General features: G+C 37.2%; 1 long non-coding RNA gene across 1 annotated transcript; it reads left to right on the top strand.

Moving 5' to 3' along the window:
* The first annotated feature begins 11208 nt into the window (after positions 1-11208).
* Positions 11209-13820, top strand: LOC102605386 (uncharacterized). The gene is made up of 2 exons (XR_368765.2): positions 11209-11397; positions 13530-13820. It is a non-coding gene; the product is annotated as an uncharacterized lncRNA (long non-coding RNA).
* Positions 13821-13948: the final 128 nt, after the last annotated feature.

The raw sequence follows: 13948 nt of genomic DNA, 5'->3' as shown, positions 1-13948 counted from the left end.
AATGAAAATCAATTTCAACGCTTCGTCCGAGCATGAAATACTGGATTAATGGAAAGGTACGTCGCACCAATGTTGTCACACCAAAGAATTGGAGCCTTTGGGAGACACACACCTAACTCAAACAACAGAAATTGGACCCAAGTTAATTCAGCAGCTGCATCGGCATGAGCTTTGTACTTAGATTCAGTGGAGGACCTAGAGACAGTGCGTTGTTTCTTCAAGGATCAAGAGACAAGAGCAACACATAAATAGATTGCATAGCCACTTGTGGATTTGCGATCATCTATGCAGCCTGCCCAATCCTAATCAGTAAAAGCCTGAAGTAGCAAATTAGATGAGCAAGGAATGTGAAAGCGATGATATTGAGTGTGTTGTAAGTAGCGTAGTATCCGTTTAACAGCATCCCAATGATTTTCCGTGGGATTGTGCATGAATTGACATACTTTATTAACCACAAATGCAAGGTCCGGGAGTGTGAGAGTGACATATTGTAATGTGCCGACAACATGGCGATACATAGTTGCATCAGAAAATAGTGGGTTGTCCTCTCTATGAAGCTTTGTATTCACTGCCATAGGGGTTACTAAAGGTTTGCAGTGTTGCATGCCAGCCTTAGAAAGAAGATTGATGATATATTAGTGTTGAGAGAGAAAAATACCATCTGGCCTTGTAGAAATTTGAACACCAAGAAAGTAGCTTAAAGGACCCAAATCACGTATGGAAAATTCGGACCCAAGCTTAGAAATAATGGAATCCAAAAATGAGGTGTGACTCCCCGTAATTATTATATCATCTACATAGACCAAGATATATATTGTTACACCATTTTCCCTATAAATAAACAGAGAAGTGTCTGATTTTGAGGCAGCAAATCCCATATGCTAGAGAAAATGAAGAAGTCGCATATACTAGGCCTTGAGTGCTTGTTTGAGGCCGTAGAGGGGCTTCTTTAGGTGACATACGTGGTTAGGATAAAGAGGATGAGTAAAACCTGATGGTTGAGACATGAAAAATTGCTCTTGAAGCTCCCATGCAAGAAAGCATTTTGGACATCTAATTGGTGAAAAGACCAATGATGTATTGCTGCCATGGAAAGGACGATGCGAATTGTGGCTAGTTTGACGATCGGACTGAAAGTTTCAGAGTAATCGTGGCCTTCCAGTTGATGGAATCCTTTGGCGACGAGGCGAGCCTTATAACGATCAATAGCACCAGTGGAATTTCTTTTAATACGAAACACCCATTTGCACCCCAGAACATTTATTGGTGGATTATAAGGGACCAAAGACCATGTATTATTGCGGAGCAAAGCATCCATTCTGGATGTCATGGCTGCTCTCCATTCTTTGTATTTATTTGCTTCAGTGAAGCAAGTTGGCTCAATTGTTGGAGGGGATGGTGATGAGGCAGAAGCTTAAATTGTGGAATACTTCATATTACGAAGCTTCATGTGATGAGTTCTTGATATTTGTGGCTTGGGTGGTAGAGGCGAAGTAGGAACAAGATTGTAATTAGAGAAGTCGGCCACTGAAGGTGATGTAGGCATGGACAAGGTCGACGATGAAGGACAAGACTCACTAGGAGAGGTGATGGGTACAATTGTTTGGTGACTAGTACTACAATGTGGTGACGAAGAATGATGAGTGTCACGAGGTGCGGGTGGAAACAAACTAGGAGGTGTGGGCTGTTGTGGAGGACTAAAATTTGGAGGAATAGTAACAGGGAGAGAAACCCAAGGGTGTGACGAAGTTGGTTGGGATGGGGGAGGGCCAAGGATAGAAGGTTCGACAAATGGGAATTTGCTCTCATCAAATTTGATGTGTCGGGCAATATAAACTCGTCCAATGGAGCGATTAAGGCATCTATAACCCAAGTGGCTGGGACTATATCCTAGAAAGACACAAGGCTTGCTTTGAAAATCAAACTTGTGCTTGTTGTATGGACGTAAGTACGGATAACACAGGCAACCGAAAGCTTTCAAAAAATCATAGTCGGGTATGGAGTGAGGGACGAGTTCATATGGAGAAAGACCATTAGTTGTAGATGAAGGGAGTCGATTAATTAGATAGACTATTGACTTGAATGCAAAATGCCAATAGCGAGCAGCAGTAGAACTATGAGCAAGAAGACTAAGTCCAGTTTCGACAATATGTCGATGTTTTTGTTCAACCTTACCCTGTTGTTCATGAGTATGTGGACATGATATACGATGTGAGATACCAAGATTGGATAAAATAAGTGATATGGAACGAAATTCCCCTCCTCAATCAAATTGTATAGATTTAATTTTAGTGTTGAATTGTCGCTCAACAAGAGTTCTGAATTTTTGAAACTTGGCTAAGGTATCGGACTTGTTCGAAATGGGAAATCCCCAAGTATAACTTGTGCAGTCGTCAACAAAAACTAAAAAATATTTATGGCCTTGTGACGAAAGAAGAGGAGCTGGACCCCAAACATCGACATATAATAATTGTAAAATTGAAGAACTTTTATTGAGACTCAAATAAAGAGATAATTTGTGTGACTTGCCCAATTGACAAGCACTGCATATATTATTAAAGCTAGAACTACTACAAGGCAAATTATTTTTCTAAGTATTTGTTGAAGAATTCGTTGATGCGGATGATCGAGACGAAGATGTCAACATGAAGGAGATGCCTTGATGGAATAATGAGCTGACACAGAGGAAGAGTCCGCTGGAGACGATGAATTGAGAGTGTAGAGACCACCACTACTCTGACCGAAAGAAGAGGCTTCTTGGTATCCCGATCCTTAACAAGAAAGTGAAATGGGTGAAATTTTAAAAAAAACATTATTGTCGATAGAAAAACGCTGAATAGAAAGAAGATATTTTGTAATAGTGGGAACATGTAGAATATTCTTAAGGGAAAAAAAATGAGAGGGAGAGGTAAGAAGAGATCTACCAGTGTGGTGAATGGAAAGGCCATGGCCATTGCCAACATGAACTTGATCTGGTCCCTTATACTCCTCAACTTGATGAATATTAGTGAGATCCGAGGTGATGTGATTAGTAGCGCCTGTATCTGGAAACCATTGATTGTTGGTTGGTGGGGGAGATGAATGAGCTAGGTATGCAGTAGGATAGGGTGAGTTGTTTAGCGTTGATAACAAGTGCTGGCAAGATAATTGCCGCCATTGCAAATTTGGCATCAAGGACGGGAATCATAGGAGTTCCATTGCTGATTGTTATTGGAGAAAGTTCGTTGATGGGAACGTCCTCCACGGCCACGATATGAACGACCTCTACCTCGATTGGAATTGTGGTTGACATTGTGGTCATTTGGAGTACTTTTATCGCTAAGGTGGGCTGCTGGTTGGTTCATGGATTCCGAAGGGGTAGAAGATGATAAAGAGAGGGATGAGATAAGAAGACTAAGGATTAACTAATCTTGTTGTATCCATAGTGTGTAATCTGGGTTTGGCTTAGCATCAACAGTGTCGCTGATAGTTGACGCTGCGCACAGAGTAGACCCATCAATGTAACCATGAAGATTTTGACTACGGAGGAAAGGCAATAGTTGTGTGCGCCAAAAAAGGTAATTTTTTTAGGTAAGTTTAATGGAGATAAAGTGGTGAGCATGGCTAAGAGTTGTGGGTGAAGAAGTAGCGGAGGAAATGGGGAATTGGCTCCCATCATGGCGTCTGATACCATATAAAATCACGAAAGATATAACTCAATTATTATTATTATGTGGCTCGCTTTACTTATGTACGAGGATGTGTATATATACACTATAGGATGTCTCTCACTGCAGTAGTATAATCCAAATAGGATTCAAGTAGTATAACAATAATAGGACTATCCATACTCAGCAAGTTGTCTCGTAGTAGTGCCCGACTTGGATTCGGAATCATATGTATCAATATTCACTAATGTACTTTTCGTTTTTGATTGTTGGCATATTTAAAATTTAGTTGTTGTTGTAAATAATAATCTTCGGATCAAAAGTTTGATTTTAAAAAAAAAAATGTGTATGTGGATGTTCTATAGCAAAATCCACATTTCATGACTTTGGAGATTTCCTTCATGACTTTGAAGGATTAGAAATATATTCCTACTTTATATATCTTCTATACTACCTTAAAAGCATGAACTTCCAAACTTGAATGTTGAATTACTATAATACCCCAAATTAAAAACACTCAATTATTTTATTTATTAATTTAATTGATTTTATTATATTGAAAGTAGATACCTTTTCAAATTAAAAGATTGTGACTTTTTCAATGAGTTGTGACTTTTTCAAAGGGTTGTGACTTTTTTGACGGGTTGTGACTTTTTCAATGAGTTGTGACTTTTCTGAAGGGTTGTGATTTTTTCGAAGGGTTGTGACTTTTCTAAAGGGTTGTGCCTTTTTTGATGAGCTGTGCCTTTTTCGATAAGCACTGACTTTTTCGAAAGGTTGTCACTTTTCGGATAAGACACAATTAACACCTATTTATACTACTATTTGGTAGCTATATATAGAGGGGTTTCCTCACACTTTTAAACTACAATTTCTTTAAGTTTTGTACTCTTCTTCTTCTTAAAAATTCTCAAGTGTTATTTGCAAAAAATGATTAAGTTCGAAACTCAACAAAATTCGAGGTACCTCATAAGAAAGAGTTGATGAAAAAATGTAGCAAATCATTCATCAATTCACACTCGTATTTTTTCTGACCATTTCATGAGTTAACAGTGACGAAAAGTTATGAGAGACAATAATATTAAACAGATATGAAAAAAAACATATGATTTGGGTAAGATATTTCTTCTTTGTTTTTTTATTTTTTATTCTTTTCCCTCAAACGAAGGAGTTTCTTCCTAATTTTGCTAAAACAATGGGTAGCAACGTAGTCCATTGAATTATTAGTTTTGATGTTAAATTCACTATTTTAAAAATAGATTTTACTTTTACTTATAATATGATAACATAGCCATGATAATAATTATTTTTTAATAGATATGTATGTAAAAATGAACAGAGGAAGTAAAGTGCTGGTGGCAAGAGATTTAAATCAAATGGAACGCTAGAATGAATATAGCATGAACATATATTTTCGTCTTCCTTCTTTATTGGCTATGTATCGTTCCATATAATTTTTCTTTATGTCACAAGATAGACTCATTACTAGCTATATAAAAATAGATAAGAAAATAGTGATTGATAATACGATGATCTTAAATCAAGTTAAAGATTCTATAAATAATACTTTAAATTTTATTCATCTATTAATTTTTATCATTGAAAAATTTAAATACTTTATATCATGATACAACTTCTATAAGATACTAGATACTTTCATTAGACAACAACTATATTGTATGTATGCGGTAGAAAAAAGGAGAAGACTACAATAGAGTAGTCAAAGTTTTAACTTCTAAACATTTAGTTTATACTAATACTAGGTTGCATATTTGTTTTAATAATATGTATCTGTTATTTATGTAATTTTATACTTTGATATGGTATTCAGTATTTCGGTATGTTATTTCTAATCTCACATGCTTGGACTTTATTTACTTACTTAGTTATGAATAAGTTCACACGTTTAATCACTTAGTAATTTTTAGCTTAAATAATATAATTTATTTACTTTATTACCTAATTTTGCTTACAAATATACTTTATCACCTAATTTTGCCTTATAAATGAATTCGGCTGGCACTCACATTTGTTAATATCTAACGGTATTTAGCACCTTCCTCCGGAGGGAGTTTGAATCCTTATTTAATTTCTGGTTTCGTAGATTAATAAATAGAGTTATCTGTAATTTAGTTTAATATTGCCTAAACACCTATTTTTTTATTAGATGACTATTCTTCTCTTTTAGCATTGTAATAAAAATTATCACATTGAAAATTAATCTTTCGCGAGAAAAATAAAACGCGAAAAACACATAAGATAATGTAAGTTGAAAGTGCTTATAATTAAAAATGGTAATTAATGTCATATAATTTCCATTTTCTAAGAGCGTATCCGCAGAGTTGTTACTTATTATTTTATAATGATTATATTGTATTGTATTATTTTGATGAAAATAATATTTTAGATTAATTGTGTTGTTTTATGATGTTTAGTAATGTCACACACCAATGATATAAAGAACAAGCATATTACAAAAATAAAAATAAAAAGATAAGAGTTATTATAAAAATAGTTATAACAACATACTCAATGTGCGTATCCCATAAATTGTGGTTTAGAGAGTATAAAGTGTAAATATTGTTCTTACCTAAAAGTAGAGAGGTTATTGATGAATGATGATAGATCATCAACTCACAAACAAACAGTCCACAATATTTCCAAAAAATTATAATGAAAGTATAAAAAACAAAAGATAATAACATAACAAAAACTACAATAAAATAATACATTAATCGAGGTAGAGAAAAAACATATGGCAAAAGAAATTGAAGGACAAGAAATTACAAGAGCAATACTATGACTACTAATATGAATAAACAACAAGACAATATTATCTACTAACATTCTATCTTAATTTGTGTCTTCTACCCCTTTGTATAAGGTCATGTCTTCACTAAGCTAAAACTACGATATGTCATGTCTAAATATCCCTCCTCAATACTTTTTCGATCTAACTCTCTTGAAATCATTCATAACCAACTTTTCACACCTCTGCACTAATATCCGCGCATCTCCTCTTCACATTCCCAAATTGTCCCAGTCTAGCTTTCCGCATCTTGTCCACCACGAAAGTTAATTTCACCTTGTCCCAGATATACTAATGTCTAAGCATATCTCCTTAATATTTCTGCACATCCATCGCATCTCTAGTGACTTTCCGCTGCTCTCATAATTAAGATAGTTCATTCGCTGGATTCCATTTTCACAACTTTCATCGTTTGAAGGTGAGATTTGTTGACTTCCAGACACTCTACGCTATAGAATTTGCTTTTAAATTTTGGTTGCACCAGCTTTTTATCACATAAAGCTTCGAAATCAAGCCTTCATTTTATCCGTCTTTGCAACAATATGATGAATAGAATCCCCACCAAACTCCCTATCCTTTGAATAATAAACTCAAGATATTTAAAACTTTCACTCTTTTGGATAACATGTATAATAATATTATATCTTTCACATCACCTTCATAAATCACGTCATTAAACTTGCACTCCAAGTATTTTATTTTGATCATGTTCAACCTAAATTGTTTAGACTCTCTACAAATCTCTAGCTTAGTGTTATTACCACTGAATCTTGTCAACCAGAATTATGTCATCCACAAATAACATATATCACAACACCTCACATAGATTTGTCTAGTCAATGCGTTCATTGCCAATGCAAATAAAATAAGTTAAGTGTCATGTCCTGCTACTTCACTGTTCAAATTTGGCAATGAAATAAGGAGGAAGAATCTAGAGTTATGGGGAGGTTAGTAGAACACTCTAGAATTCCCTAGAGAATTTCCTTAGAAAACTCTAGAAACACTTTAGATATTTTAAGAATACTTTGGAATATCCTAGAACATGTAGAGAGTTCTAGAGAGGGACCAAAGTGTAAATACTTTAGGGACCTGTAAGGTAAATTTTATTTGCACTTTAGCTCCTAGGTTGTAGTATAAATAGATGGGGCATTCATTTGTAAGGCATACAACCAAGTTGTAAAGCATTCCACAAGCAATATAAAAACCTTATTCCAAAAACTCTCGTGTTCTTTCTAAGTCTTTCTTGGCATTCTCTTAGTGATCTTAGTCGTATAGGCTTGCTTGAGATTACAAGATCTTGCAAGAGTAGTGAGTACGTTGTCAAGCGCCGCACGGAGCTTTAGCGAAAACTCTAAGTCCGTGACAATGTGGTATCAGAGCAAAGGTTTGTACTAAGAGAATGGCTAACGAAGAAGACACAAAAGCCACTAGCACCACCAATGTTCGTCCGGATGGTGAAAAGAAGGACCACAAGGGAAAGAAGCACCTTAAGAGTAACGAGAAAACACTGCTCGACCCTACACCAAGCAAGGCGCTAACATCTCACCCACATTCGACCACTGAAGCAAGTGACGATGACTGTGGCGAGGATCCGATTGACGTCACACCCGGAGAGGAGTGGATCGCAAGGGTTGAAACGGCGAGGCAGGCCGTGGAGATCTTAGGCAGACGCATGAACAAGGTCGATGGCAAGTTCAAGACTCTAGAGGACTTCACCCTTGAGGAGACTTGACAACATCCGCAGGGAGTTGGAGGGCCGCCAGCGTGCCGAGTTTGAGATGAATGAGGTCATCACTTCCTTGGAGTGTCGACTCATGGAGGCGTTAAGCACGATTGAGACCATGAAGGCCGAGATGAAAGCACTCAAAGAGGGTGTGGAAGTTGGAGGATCGTTGTCGTTCGACCGATATAGGGAGGCCAAGGTCGAGTCTCCCAAGCCATATATGTTCAAAGGCGTCTGCGACGCGCAAGAGGTGGAGAATTTCTTATGGCACTTGGAAAATTACTTTAAGTGTAACCGAGTGAAGAACAATGAAAACAAGATCAACACCGCTGTATTGTATCTTTCGGAGATGACCATGCTATGGTGGAGGCGTAAATAGTTGGAAATGGGGAAGGGACTTTGCACCATCAACACTTGGGAGCAATTCCATGTGGAGTTCAAGAAGGCTTTCTTCCCTAACAACGTCATCTATGAGGCGAAGCGCAAGTTTAGGGAGCTGAAGCAGACATGCAGCATACGCGCATACGTGAATGAGTTCACCACCATCACGCTTCAGATTCCTAACCTCACGGATGAAGATATGTTGTTCCACTTCATGGATGGGCTACAAAATTGGGCCAGGATGGAGTTAGAACGCCGACAAGTCAGGACTATAGATGAAGCCATCACGCAGGCTGAAGCTTTGACAGACTTCAGGCATGAGAAGCCCGACAGAGCTGGAGAAGAGGAGCTGAGAGGTAGTCATGACCATAGTGGGGGAGATCGTGGCAAAGTCGAGGAGCATCGGCCACATCCCAAGAAGCATGATACCTATAAGTCCGATGGTAAGAAGTTTGGACGTCAAAGGTATGTCGAGAGGAAGACAGAGCCTACAAAGATAAATGGTTGCTACATATGCGGTGGGTCGCATGGCTATGCAAGGTGACCTGAATTGAAGAGCCTTAGTGCTATCCTGCGAGAGCGGAAGAAGAATGATGCACAAGAGTAAGGACAAGGCATAGATACGATGCAGTTGGGCTTGATAGGACTATACAGAGCTAGCACCAAGCAACTAGGGAAGCCGAAAGAATATAGCGCACAATATGTCAACATCACGATTAATCGAAGATCCGCTCGTGTTATGGTCGACACGGGTGTAGAGGCCAATATCATGACCAAAACAGCAGCGACTAGGTTGGGGCTGAGTTTCAATCCAAGTAACGCCCAACTCAAGACGGTCAATGCACCACGGACTCCCGTGTGTGGAGTCGCGCATGGAGTAAGCATCACGTTAGGCGAGTGGCAAGGTAAGACCAACTTCACTGTCACTCATTTAGACCTCTTCGATATCATTCTAGGGCATGAGTTCTTCCAAGAGTGTCACGCGGTGATAAACCCTTACCTCCAACGACTTCTAGTCATGGAGCAAGTAGGATCATGTATGGTGCCCCTGGTTAAGGTACCAAAGACGGAAGAACAAGTCCATCTAACAGCCAAGCAGCTCGTAAGAATCCCCAAGAAGAATGAGTCAGCTTTTATAACCACCATTGCAAGTTCGAAAGAAGACAATGGTGCAAAAAGGTCCTTGCCACCATGTATGAAGAAGGTTCTAGAAGAGAACAACGTCGTAATGCCAAAGAAGCCGCCAAGGTGTGTGTCTCCTAGGAAGGAGGTAGATTATAAGGCCGAGCTGAAAGAGATTAGGAAGCAACTGAAGGAGTCGCGCGAGGGCGTTGATCGGGTCAATAGACTATTGGTCACGCGTATGAGAAGACAAGTCTCGATTGGCGATGCAGCGACGATGCGACGCAGTCGTCCCATCAATAGGTGGGGGAGAGTGTCATGTCACGGCACTTCACAGTTCAAATTTGGCAATGGAATAAGGGGGAAGAATCTAGAGTTGTGGGGAGGTTAATAGAACACTCTAGAATTCCTTAGAGAATTTCCTTAGAAGACTCTAGAAACACTTTAGATATTTTAAGAATACTTTGGAATATCCTAGAACATGTTGAGAGTTCTAGAGAGGGACCAAAGTGTAAATACTTTAGGGACTTGTAAAGTAAATTTTATTTGCACTTTAGCCCCTAGGTTGTAGTATAAATAGATGGGGCATTCATTTGTAAGGCATCAACCAAGTTGTAAAGCATTCCACAAGCAATACAAAAGCCTTCTTCCAAAAACTCTCTTGTTCTTTCTAAGTATTTCTTGGCATTCTCTTATTAGCGATCTTAGTTTTAAAGGCTTGCTTGAGCTTACAAGATCTTGCAAGAGTAGTGAATAAGTTGTCAAGTGCCGCACAGAGCTTTAGCGAAAACTCTAAGTCTGTGACATAAGGGTTGATCCCTAGTGTACTTCATCAAAACTGAGAAGCTCTGTGGATCTCCTCCCACAATTCTTACATGAGTCTTGACTTCATCATGCATGTTGTTGATCACCCTAGTGTATGCCATAACTACACCCCTAACCTCCAATCGGCTCGAAAGAAACTCCATTGGAACGTTATTATCGATGAACACTATATGTGAGTCCTTTCTTTCCGTATATTGCTTCGTTAATCTCTTTACGAGATAAATAACTTGTATATCCTAATGCCTTAACACGAATCCAAATTGATTATTTAAAATTGTCAAGCACCTCTTTATCCTCATCTCCACCACCCTCTCATTGATCATCATAGTATGGCTTCTCAGCTCGATTCCCATATCACTATTACACTATAATATCTCCCTTATTTTTATACAACACAAAATTATTATACTAAACTAAATATTAAATAAAAAGAAAAATCAAAATAAATGCAATTACATCAAAACAATCATTACATAACATAATATAAAATTATCAATATAATATGCTAATAAAATTAGAGTAATAATTAAAATAAATATTATATTTAAAAAAATAAAATAATTACAGTACAAAATAAGTGATCGTTTAATTGTTAGTTAATATATAATTTATTCAGATATTAAAAAGTAAAACAACAATTAGATGAAATAACTAATACCCGCATAACTTTTAAACCCGTCCCCTAAAAAGCATCTGCCCACCTCTCTAATGACCAGCAAAATTGTGTACAAACTCCAAACTCAGTACCATCTTGCTGAGAGGGAGAGATGACAAGGGGAAAGCAAAAGATCGAGGCTCAGAGGAAAAATGCCGAGAAGAATCAGAAAGGAAAAGGGTCTCAGCTTGAAGCCCGTGCCGTTGGCCTCAAAGTCATCTGTCCCATTTGTAAAGTATAAAATTCTATACACCCTTTTCGTTTTCCTTTCAACAATTTCGATTCTTTCTGCTAGATTCGCTTGTATGTGCTTGTTTATCTGTTATGTGGCTGTAATTTGTGGAATTTTTGGTGTCTATTTGATTTTTTTTCTTCCTTTTATGGATAGTAATCTAGATCCAAGTTTTTTTTTGTATAGTTTGGTGGGTTATGCTGCTGGGAAGGAATTTACAATCATTTAACCTTCGTTTTGGATATCAAGAAAGTTGTTGAACGAATATGTAGACAGAATCGCATCTAAAGTAAAATAAAGGAATCAAAGAGTGATTTTTCTGGTATTTGTTTGTTTGAAAGGAAAAATTAGGTTTAGATTAAAGGAACCAATTCATTGGAAATGTTGCAACTGAAGTTTTTCTTGGGGAAAAGTTGCTTATCATATTCATAAAGCTTTTTACAGAACACTTAACATTCCAATACTTCCTTTTCTTTTCTGGGTATCCAAACAACAACACATAGAAGTTGGCGCTGAAAGGAAACACAATGGAATTAGATAGTTGGTTGATTGGTTATCCATCCATATTAGTAATAAGGTTCCAACTTCCAACCACGTTAAGTAGCTTCTGCTGTCCCTGTTTGTTTACATTCCTCATCTGTTATTGTGTTATCCTGAAATCATCCCGTGTTCTTAATTCAACTACCTAGTAGTTTAGTACCTGTATTTCCGTTTTAACCTCTTCCTACTTACTCACCATTTAGGCATTTATTATTGTTTTTAGATTACATTTCTCATCTGCTATTGCTTTAGATTTTTATTGGAACTTCCCTGAAAACAATTTTATAACTTCAAATGTATTGCCAATTTTTGTAAAGAATCTAGGCTATTTGAAATCATTCAGTTTCCCATGACAAGTTGGAAATTTGGAGCAGCCAAAATAATAACCAAGTGCTTGCTTGTTATCCATAGTTCCTTTAACATTTTTTACTCGCTCAACCTGTGGTGATGTAACTTCCCTTTATAGTGGTTAGCCTAGCCGTACTTTTCCTTTTGTATCTATATTTCTTAGGAACTTAAACTGATCGAGTGAGTCTAAGACATGACTCGTAAGGTTAGTGAAATGTTGAGATTCTACTTTGTTTGGGGTCAAATCTATGTTCTCAATGGTGGTTGAATGACTTATTATATCCGGCTGCTTCAAATCACTAATTAACATTGTCTCAAATGAGCTCTATGTCTAGTTTTGTTTGCTCGTCTACAGCTTCAGTCCTCTACTCATTATACTCAAAGCACTACAAGTTATCCCTTTTCAAGTGAATGCACTCTAGTAAACAAATTGAAAAGAGAAAATGGGCTTTCACCCCTTTGAAAGAGGAGCATGGAAGCCCCACATTCCCCTCTCCTATTCTCCCAGGAGTCCTTTCTTACCTGTCAATGCTTTGTGTATTGCAGTACATTGCCATAGTAATCCCTCACACTTGTTCCTTACTTGTAGTAATCCATTGTTTAAATGGTCAAGTTGTCTTTCCATGAAACCGTGCAGGAAACAAAATCCTTACTAAGTTCTTCCTTATAATGCTTATGTTCTTCCTTTATTTTTTTTTTGGGGGTGAGGGGAATGGGGGATTTGTGTGTAGGAACAAGTTTTCATGGTTGTTACCCGCCCATTAGGGGCACTTTATGTGTAAGATGGGAGCATTGAGTAGGATAATAACTTATCTGCACCCGGTGTTTACACCAAATCAATGAATGCAAGAGAAGTGTCTTTCATATACATTAATCAATGGTTAAGTGATATGTATTCTTGGTTTAATGAAAACACCGACTGCAAGTAACTATTTACCAAAGAGTAGGGTAGATCAACTTTGTTTGTCATTTGATTTACATTTAATTAGGCTTCAGTGCCTTACCAAATTACTGGATTCAAGAGCCACAAACAGATTGTATCCTGTGTCTGTCAGTTAAAACTGGGAAAAAGTTAGTATCACAAATGATTAAAACTTACTTTATAGTTGCACTAGGTTTAACTCAATAGCTACATGTTCTATGTTGCATTATCAACAACTGTGCTGTACTCCTTTTCTCAAGGCATGCTAAGGTTTTTGTCGGTTTTCTATGCTTTCACTTGAGCAATTTGTTTTGTTTTTTTTCAGGCGCAGCTAGCAAATCAAAACCAACTTGTGGATCACTATGGCTCTAAGCATCCAAAGGAAAAGGCTCCAAGTAACTCAGAATAACATTTCCTGTTTCTTGGGAAGCTTCTCAAACTTTTGAATCAATTAGTAAAAACTCTGTTAAAAAGGCAAGAGTCGAAGCTGCTTTGTGAAATAGACTGAACATTCTCTGTGAATAGTGTAAGCAAGAAAACAATAAAAATCTAAAAGAGGATGGATGGTTATGATTTTTAGCTGCATATGTTAACTGGCCATTTTCACCTTTGTCCATATTTTGTGCTGGTCTTTAATTTATGTCCTTAGTAACAAATAGTTTTTCGTGGGTATAAGTTTATATTTTCGTATCATAATATTCCTAAGTTATGACTTCAGTTTCTAAAGAACTTGTGTCACACTAA

The sequence above is a fragment of the Solanum tuberosum genome, unplaced genomic scaffold (genome assembly GCF_000226075.1).
Source record: "Solanum tuberosum cultivar DM 1-3 516 R44 unplaced genomic scaffold, SolTub_3.0 scf00535, whole genome shotgun sequence".
NCBI classification, from domain to species: domain Eukaryota; kingdom Viridiplantae; phylum Streptophyta; class Magnoliopsida; order Solanales; family Solanaceae; genus Solanum; species Solanum tuberosum.
The sequence above is the reverse complement of the archived record's forward strand: the minus strand, read 5'-3'. Positions and strand labels throughout refer to the sequence as shown.